Below are 10,705 nucleotides of genomic sequence, written 5' to 3' on the forward strand. Positions count from 1 at the left end.
GAGAGAGAGAGAGAGAGAGAGAGAGAAGCTGGGGCCATTGTCCAGCTTTTATAACATCCATCTCTGGGGAATGGAGTTCCTAGGACACCCTCCCAAAGACCAAGAAGATCTCACTCAGCTCCACCTCTGAAAGCTTCACTACCTCCCATTATCACCAACCTGAAGATCAAGGCCCTAACATACTGGCCTTGGGGGAACATTCAACGTCCAAGCCATGGCACTGAGCCTAAAGTCAGGAGAACAAATCCTAAAATTCTGCACTCATTCATTCGTTCATCTGAGAAGACACTTGGAAAACACCCCACCATGGATCCCTAAGACAACCTATTGGTTTGTCCACATCTTTATAGTATTTCTTCATGATGATCTGCAGAAAGTATTAACCTGAGTCAATCTTACTCTTCTTGAGACATAAGCAGGAAATGTTAGAAGTCACAAGTTAGGCTAGTTATTGTTGTCCCTAAACAAGTTTTGTAAAACTGTAAGGTATCTTTTTCCTTCAGATTAAAGACATTCAGCATTTCCAAAATTCAGAACTTTCATATGAAATTAGACCTCTCTGGCTTCAACTTGCACCAAAAGTTCATGGTGCCCAGGGCAACTGCCCATTGAGTATAGGTCTGGGTGTGCCCATGTGCCTTATGTGGGTTACCTGCTTCCCAGTGCCTGACCAAGAAGAAGCCTCCCCTTTCACTCAGCAGTTCACCTAGCCTAGTACATCTTTTTCTTTTCCTGACTGGCACAAACTATAATTCTCTGAGCTTCATGGGAATTTTCACTGCAGGATTGAATTTATGCTTGAGTAGCATGAAAGCCAATGGGCCAGCAAGCACCAGGCATAAGACAAGTTTTCCAGTTCTGCTCTTCTTTCAAGCTCTTGCTCCTATCCACATTGATCCCACAATCCTATTCCATGATCTTCCACATTTACGGCACCCAGAGGGTCAACCCTTTTTGCAGTGACAAACTCCAATTGCTGAAGTAGTTTAAAATTTACTTTGAAGATGCTTACACGTGCCACTCCTGGGCTGATTTAACACCAGGCCTTGGCATCTAATGGCCTTCAGTGATTAATACCAGTCATTTGTTCAAACTTAACAGCCCTGGAGTGACAGCTATAGATAAATTAACAACATTAGAAAAACACTAAAGCCAGCATTTATAGAGTGAATCACTGAAGAGTATGATAGCTATATAGATTGACTCAACTTAGAACACACTATTAATGAATTTTATATGTTGAAGTCATTTTTACCCGTACCTTTTTAATTGTTCTGAAGTTGTCCATATTTATCTTGATTAAAAAACAAGCCAACTCCCAGAGACATTAATGGGTTTTATGTGCTTAGAAGTGAATATTACAAGCAGATGGAGGAAGTGAGTGGGGGTGGGGGAGAGAGGGCTGAGCATTGTATTTCCATCCAAGCAGCTAGTCTACAATGAGTCCAAGGTGTTGAGTAATAGGCTGGTATAAATTAAGGAACTGTTTACCTCATAATGTCTGCCAAAGAAGCGGAGCCAAATTTGGGCTTTGCCTTTTCTCTACTCACTCCTGCACCTTGTTTAGAAGACACGGTGCAGATTGCCTTGAACTCCGCTCCTGATGTTTAGACCATTTATAAACAGAAATGTCTTTGGGGAATTTGTTATCTTAGCATGAATTATTTAAGTTCTCCCTCTGAGAGACAACGGAGAGCAAAGGTCTCATTTCGGGAGAGCAAATGTTAACTGATTCCATTCATTTGGGATAAAGCAATAATACCACTTAGAAAGCTGTAAGGATGGGAAGAGCCCAATTCCCACATTTTATGCATGAGGAAATTGTGACCAGAGAGGTTACACGTTCAGAGTCAGAAAGATGGGGGGAGGAAGGCCATATTTAAAGGTTAGACTCCCAGCATCTGAAGGGTCTTTTCTTCCTCAGTACGCTACCATCTTTCTATCTCATAGAAAAGAGGGAGCAGAATTAACTTTATGGCAACCACTTGGGAGCTACCTAGTGCAAAAAGATGAAACAATAAAACATGTATTTTATGAGCAGTTTTGGTGCTCTGCATATACTCCCTGCAGTACATCTTCCAGAATGGAATGACTGGTTCATATAAGGAGTGCCAGCCACGTGTTTTCTAGAACTTTTCTGAACTGGCCATTTGCAGAAGCTCAAATACCACGTTATCCCTCTTCATTCCAATACCAATGGCCATCTCTGGTCTGAGAAGAAAGTCAATGCTGATGAGCAAGACAACTACCCATGTCTTGTTTCTCAGATTCCAGGTGCTGCCTTGTGTATCTTGCACTACAGACTTGCTCTGAGACTTTGGGTGCAGATTATGAGGCTCTGTTTCTCTATAGGCAGCCACATAGGATTTAACCTAGGACTTTGTTAGGTGGCTGAAAACAGTCAGTGGACTACCTATGGGTTTTGCTGCCAGTTGTGACAGGAGAGGGCAGTAAAAGCAGAGTCACTGAGCACTGTGAAGGAGAGTCTTATAACAAAGAATTTGAGCAAATAAACACATTGCATGAGTGTAGGCTGGAAGAATAACCGTATCTGCAGTACTATATGACAGAAGTTCCTACATTTTGTAGGAGACATGACTTACTATCAATTACAATGAGCAAAGAAGAATAATATGAAAAATGCAGAAGGAAAGCCAGAACACTTCCTTTCACTCCACTCCACAGCAACCACTACAGGACTTCAGAGCTCACCCTCACTCCTACTAGTAAAATGAGTGAGTGCCACAAGACAATGGCTGAGCCTCCAGAGGCTTGAGTGAAAACAAGCACTTCCTGTTCCCCAAGTAAATGCACACACAAGAATGCTGGACAGGCTCAAGTGGACAACAGACCAGAAGCTAGCCTGCTCAGAAAGCAGCCATGCTGAGCATTTGCATAGTATTAAATTAAATTGAATTTGACCTAAGGATGCCTTGGTACCTTGAGTTTCTACTTGGTGAATTATAACCTAACAGGACATGAACAAACTTAAAACCTAATTTAGAATTACAGTCAAGTCAGCCTTCTGTCCACCTACAAGAGGTACATTTTCAGTGCCTTTGCAGATAGTGAAGTCCACAGATTCCCAACTGTTTTATAAAAGATGGTTCAATCCTTGCATGGCACCTAATTGTATTCTCTCATACACAGTTAACCCTCTGCATTCACAGATTCTACATCCACACATTCAACCAAGCACAAAAGATTTGAGGAGCTTTTTAAGAAACCCTGCATCTGATCTCTGAAGTTCAATCAATAGAAAAAAACACAAAAAACAAAACAAATAACAAAAGAATGCCTCTGCACTGAATGTATAAAAACTAGTTTTCTTATTATAACTTTCTATGTAGTACAGTATAACAACTATACAACTGATTACATAGCATTTATACTGTATAAGGTATTATAAGTAACCTAGAAGTGATTTAAAGTATGCATGGGGACTTGTGTATATTATATGTAAATATCACACATTATTATATGTAATAAGGACTTGAGCATCTGAAGATTTTCATTTCCTAACAATGTACTAGGCCCAATTGCCCACAGATACTATGGGATAATAGTAGCCTTAAATCATCTCTAGATTACTTATAATATCTGACAATATATAAATATTATGTCAATAGTTGTTATGTTGTATTGCATAGAGGGAAAAATATCTGTAGATGTTCAATACAGATACAATTTTTTTTCAAAATTTTAGATCTATGGTTGGCAGTGTCTATGAATACAGGGTCCATGGACACACAACCAGCTGTAGATTTTGTAGCAATTAACTGGAGCCTCAGCCAATCACAGCAGCTGAGCTCTGGCCAATCAAAGGCTGCCAGCTGATGAGACGATGCCCACATAAGGCAAAGCCAGCTGTACTCAGTCAAGCTGTCTCTGTAGCTCTGCTCTCTTTCTATAAACAACTGCCTGCCCATTTGCAGAGCTCATTTTTCCAAACTTCTCTGGGGTCTGAGTGCAACCTGATTCATAACATTGTTCTTTGCTCAGTTAAACATTGTTAAATGAAATGTGGCCAAAGATTTCTTTCAGTTTTAGTTATCCTGTCTTTTCAAACACTAGGTGGCATAACACAGCATCCTTATGAACATGTCATGGGCCAAAATGGAACTCCAATGTGTGGCATCTTGCTCTAAAAAAAAAGAATGAGTACTTGGGCATAAAGAGGGATGGGAAGTTCCTCTGCCCTGAGGCTTCTTTCTCCCCAAGCACACCCCAGAGTATCCTGAGGAAGGAAGTGGGACTGAGCAGGCATGTATTTCCAGCAAGCAGGGAGCCTGAAGACCCAAAGGGCAGCCAACCTCTTCTAGATAGAGGCTGAACTAGCTAGCCTCCCATGCTGCTGCCTGAGGCTCCTACCTCTGCAGTACCAGCATCTATCTGACATTACCAGTCCTACAGAAAACCCAGTACTATTGTGGACTACTGGACTATATTGGATTATTTTGCTGAATTCACTCACCTACAATATTTAAATGGCAATGGAATACCCATCTCTGACAAAACTAAACAAAAAAGGGGATATAAATGGAGGACCATTTTGCATCTGTATATACAAAATAGTTAGGATAGATATACAACTACTTTCTCTTAATTCAATGAGAAGAAAGATCCATACTAATAGTGTTTGGACAGGATATTATGTCTGCATCTTATAGCATGAGTAGCTATGACAAAGACAACAATATGCAATGTATTAATTATTGTAACTGTCCTACTAACCTGTTTTGAAGCTGTCTCTTTGCTATTTCTCAATAAAATTAATTAAAAAAATAAAATCAGAAAGTAAAAAGAGGGGCCGGGGAGATGGCTCAGTGGAATAAGCGCTTCCCTGGCAAGTGCAAGGGCCTGAGTTCGATCCCCAGTTCGGCCAAAAAAAAAAAAAAAAAAAAAAAAAAGCTTCATTGACAGAAACACATGCATAAGGTCAGCCTAGCATTGAGATCTGTTGAATGGATAATATGTAAAAAAAAAAAAAAAAAAAAAAAAAAAAAAAAAAAAAAAAAAAAATGTTCTAGGCTGGGCCTCTCATCACTTCAGGGTCAAAAACAAGTAAGCCTCAACCTTGAATAGTCATACAAAAGTATAAAATGAGCAACCAGAAAGTATAAATAGAAAAAGAAGGAGAAAAGAGAAAAAGGAGTGAAGACTGAAAATTAAAACAAATGCAGAAGTTAAGCAAATGGGTGAGCTTTTACAAAATGATTGGTGTTATGGCTTGGGTATAGGTGTCCCCCTCAAGCCTTGTGGAGTCCTGGGGCAGCTTCTGGATTTTATGAATGAATATTGTGGGTGTGGATGCTACACACACACACACACACACACACACACACACACGCCAGCAGATAATTTACATTACAATAGGGAAGAGAGGCTAGCTAGCTGCCTGAGCCGCTGCCACTCCCTTTTGCTCTCTGCTCTTTGCTGATGCCAGGAAAGCTTGCTCTCTGCCGCGTACCATGCTGCCTTGGAGCCAGTTGAGTATGGACTAAAACCTCCAGTAACTGTGAGCTAAATAAACCTTTCCTTTCCTAATTTTGAGTGTCAGGTATTTGTCCCAGCAATGAGAGAACAGTAACTGGGATAATTGGTCAGAACTAAGACACACACAGGCATATATTGAGCAAACCTAAACAGGGAAGTCCCCCAACCTCTGGGGACCAAGAAAGTCACATTAATATTTAGGTCAAATTACTACAAGCCCTAGGGCCCATACCAGGAATTTCCCCCTCTCCACATATGTTAAATGTTTTCTAGGGGTACTGGTATTCAAAATCACTCTCTTATCTTATAATTATGTCATTTGCACATGTTCCTTGTTTGTGGTCTGAGTTCTTTCCTTAAATCATAAATTCTACAACGAAGTGTTGGAAGTGTTGCTTGTCATATGTTTCTGGGCTAATGAAGATAGTACTAGGCTAAGCAAGCATTTATAAAATGAGTTACTGAATGATAGAATGATCCCTCCCATGCTGCTGCCTGAGGCTCCCACCTCTGCAGCACCAGCATCTACCTGAAGCACTGCTGATGATTTCCATGCATCCTGTCTTCCAACAATGTAGGCAGTGTTGAATCTTGGGTCCCCAATTGCTTGGCTGGGAGATACATGGCCCTATCTATCTCTATCACATCTGCCATCTGTGCTTCTGAGCCCAGTTTCATTGGCCAATCTGTAGCTAGCCTCATTAAAGGCCATTGTTCCTTCACTTGATCTAGACTTGGAAAGCCCTTCACTAAATCATGTGATACATGTTTATAACCGAAACATGGTGTGGGTGATAGGTTTTGTTTCCCTTATGGAAGAAGATACCGATTTCCACATACAAGTGGGTAGAGGCAACAAATGAACAGGCACAGCCTTCTCTAGGTCCCATTGATGTCTAAGTCTCAAAGGAAAATGGAAAGTGTAATGTGAGGTAATACCTAACGTCACCCACTAAAAACATGTGAGTCCCAGGGCCCAACCTGGTCAGTCATAATAGATGTTTTGTGATAGTGAGGCCAAGATTCTGAATTTCTGGCCATAGCAGATTGTAGCAATCAGAAACAGTCCTCTGAGAGAAACAGTGGTCACATTGCCTTAAAAACCACTTTAGCACAGTGTTGCCACAGAAAGATCCTGGATAGCCCTGGCATGCTCTGGACACCAGGTAGCAGGAAGGTAGGGGACATTATATCCAACATCATATACCACACCACTCATTTACACACTCTTTAATGACCTCAGTAACAAGAGAAAAAAGTCTCACCTCCTTCCACAGTAAAATATCTCAATGAAAATACACATTTTCAATTGTATTAGGTCTCTCCCAAGCCTATCCACAAAGGATATGCTCCAAGAACCTCAGTGAATAGCTTAAAAATACAGAAAGGACAGAACCCTAGCTATAAGCACTGAGATAACCTCATGGCTGTTTTTTATAACCAAAATGACTACAACAGTTTTTAGGCTGCTAGTGCTTACAGCATGGATACACTGGACAGAGGGATGATTCACATAGTGGGCAGGCCATGAGATGTTATTGTGTTACTTGGAACAGCATACAACTGAAAGCTTATGAATTGGTTATGTCAGAGAATTTTCAGAGAACACTTTCAGGCTGCCACTGATTGTAGTTAACTAAAGTCTCAGAAAGCAAAACCATAGATAAAGGGGCACTGCTGAATTGGACCTGCAGTAAAAGTACTGTCACCCAAAGAGCAGGTTGCCCTTTCTCTTCGTATCTCCAAAGAAGCCCTGACATGTTGTCTCTCCCCATGTTGGTACTAAACAAATTGAGAAGCACAAATAGTAGTAAATATGATGACCAAAAACATTGCTGTTATTGTTTGATCCCAGATTGGAGGACATTTGTGTGTAGAGCTCAGTTACTCCACTAACTAAATCCCAGAATTGAACTACTGGTGGACCAGGTGGATTTCTTCCTTACCCTAGGCCCTGTAAGTTGGCAAATGCTTGTGCTCAGGTAAGACATAGGCTTAAAGAGCACTGAATCTCTGCAGGAAGTATATCCTGATGTTATTTTCAAATGGGCCAACCCTATGAAATGACTTCACGTGTCCAAAGCAGAGGAGAAGGGTGTACACAGAAGTCGGTTCCCTTGTGAGGCTCAGGAAAAAGGACATTTTCCTGTTGTACTTTCCCAGTCTCACAAGTCTTGGCAAGCTACCTAACTGACTCTTTTGAATTTGAGAAGATCTCAAGGTGGACAGCCTCATCCTACCTGCCTTTTGTCCTTGGGCCGCTCACTTGCACTCTGGGTACTGCTTTTGTCTCTTGTAGTAAAAACATTATGGCTTTGGGCCAGTTGGCTACAAAATTTCTTTCAGGTCTATCTATAAATAGATTTAGCCTTTCTCATCTTTGAGCCATATTGCCACTCATACAATAGGAAAACTATGGATTCTACTTTGCAACATTCCCTAGAAAATGCCAGAAGTGACTTGTCTTATCCTGAATGCTTGACTAGGCAGGCTGATCCCTCAGCTCATGTTCCCTTGCCTGAATTTGGGGAGGAGGGATGGCTCCCTTCCCCTCTGGAAGGCCTGAGGCCTTCATCAACAGGATGCAAAGACAGTGAAAAGATAAGAGATGGCATCTTTGCTTGTTCCAAACTCTTGGCATCACCTGTCCCCCAGAGAATATGGTCCATGCAACACCCTGAGGGTCAGTATACCTGGCTCAGCAGGCTCAGGCCTCACACTTTCTCTCTACTACTTTCAGGAACAGGAGTTAAATGAGGTTGCCATTTGCACCATTTTAGACCTTGCTAGTGACAGCACTGAATCTCCAAATAGCACCATTTTATTTTCCCATTCAAATTAAAACTCCTATTTTCCTGAGAGCTTCCATTTTTAAGAATTAAAGTAATACTTAGCCACTTGGTCCTATCTTAAGTCTTTCATAAAATGTTCACATAACAGTTATTATCCACAATTAATTATGTGGAGCATAAGCTTAAAACAAAATATTCCTGTCTTAGCCTCTACTGTGTGTGTGTGTGTGTGTGTGTGTGTGTGTGTGTGTTTCTGTGCACATACATTCACTAGTGATGATTTACTCCTAAGGGGTGAGTGCACATTTATAATTTGAAAAAGATTTATAGCTGGAAGTGCATATTGACACTCTTACAAGCTATAGAAAATGAAACTGAACCAAATATTATTCTTCAGTAGAACTGTGAAGACCATTATCTGCCTCTGATTGATTTTAATATGCAAAGATTTTTCTTAACTTGAGAAATGTGGTTGGAAAAGATCATATATTTATCAAAGTAGACATGGGTTTCAAAGCATTGAGAAATAACTACATCATCTAAAATGGTTAGTTAAACATTTTCAGGAAATTGACTTTCTTCATGACATTGAAAAAGTTCCACCTAATAGTCCAGCCGTCTGGAGAGTATTTCCCAACTTTCACCACTGTCCATTTCCACCCAAACTCAGGTGCAGGAGCACTGCATGCTGAACACTTTCTGTTCATGGAGTGCTAAAGGACTCTTGCTGCCTGGGTGATCTGGGTGATTTAACAAGTAACCTGAGTTGTCACAAAGGGCTACAACAGGGAAGTGTGGTACATAGGGCAATGTTGACTGGTTTGACAAAGCCAGGGTCCAGGTTGGCATCCTCTCTGGACAATGCAAAGTGTATGTGCAGAGATCTGTTAAAAGAAGTCCTCACTGCAAGACAATATGAGCAGCATCTGGGTTTCTCTGCAGGTCAATGAGAGATGGTTCACCATCCATGGCACTCACTGGTGCCACTCATGGGGGCTGAGATGCTTCTTCAACTGTAATCACCCCAGCTCAACATTCTGGGCTCAACCTGCACAGTTTCCACAAAAATCAAAGCTCTATCCCTCATTCTGCTCTTTCTGAACAGAACCAGCATCTTTCAGCATCCCGGGGCAGCCAAGCTCACTGGTAATGAACTTACATGTGTACTGCAGCAGGCTATATTTGTATCACTGAAATCTCTAAAGGGTTTGTCCTCAGGGGCCTGGCTCCTTCCAGAAAATTTTTAAATGTATTGTTAAACTGTACTTCCCTTAAACATTCCTTTCTTTATTCCCACAATCCAACTCCAATTTTATTCAAGGTGATGTTGAAATAAATGAATAAATAAAGCAGAGGTCCCAGGATAATATGGCAAAGAAATGTAAAAAGATTAAAAGCTTAAAATGTATTCAGACACATTTAATGTCATACATATCAAATATATTTACCAATGTGTTACTGAATCTGTTGATGATGGTGAATTTTTATTGTTTTCCTTTGGATAAAATGTTCTGTGCTGGCAGGTGTGGTGGCGCTTGGTTGTCATCTCTGCACTTCAGGAGGCTGACGCAGGAAGATTACGAATTAGAGTCCCACCTGGAAATTTAGTGAGACTCTATTTCAAAAATGAAAAGAGATAAAATTAAAGGAAAGGGAAACAAGAAGAGGCAAACAATAAAAAGAGGGCTGGGGATGTAATTCAGAGGTAGGGTGCTTCTGTGTTCAATCCACAGTAACTCTCTCTCTCTCTCTCTCTCTCTCTCTCTCTCTCTCTCTCTCTCTCTCCTATTAGAGTTTTTCTTAAGATAATAGTAGGTTTAATGTTTTGGGGGTCAGATGCACTTTTAAACATTTTTATTGAATGTTTAATAGAAGTTTTTCCTCTTCTTTGTTAATAAAATGGCTGTGGTAAGTGATTCTTTTAAATTCAACTATTCTTTGCCAATTATCCCCTAAAACTACTCTCTCAATCCAGAAGTCAAATATTCTAGATTCTCAGTTTTTCAGCTTACTTTGCAGCTACAGTGGTCATGAGACCAAGTCCTGGCCAATGAGAGGAGATAGTTATTCTTGTAGGGGGGTTCATCTGAGAAGGGTTTCTCCATTACAAAGAGAGAAATTCTCCATGGAATGCTCTCTCCCCATCATCTTCCTTCTTGATTTTTGAAGTACTTTCCATATAAACTGAATGTTGGCACTGTAGTGACCCCATTGCTTTCATAAAGTGACCTGATAATAACATGAGGGCCATTACATGGCAAGATTCTGAATAGAATTGGTGGGCCCTGATCAATTTGTAATCCCCCCTCCTCCAAGATTTTTCTGGTATAACATAAACAAAAGCATATGTGCTTTAAACTGTAAGGATCCGTGGGTCTGAAAAGTAAAGATTCGTGGGTCTCAGTGTGAACCATTGT

The sequence above is a fragment of the Octodon degus genome, unplaced genomic scaffold, assembly GCF_000260255.1.
Source record: "Octodon degus isolate 3935 unplaced genomic scaffold, OctDeg1.0 scaffold00253, whole genome shotgun sequence".
In the NCBI taxonomy this organism is placed as follows: Eukaryota; Metazoa; Chordata; class Mammalia; order Rodentia; family Octodontidae; genus Octodon; species Octodon degus.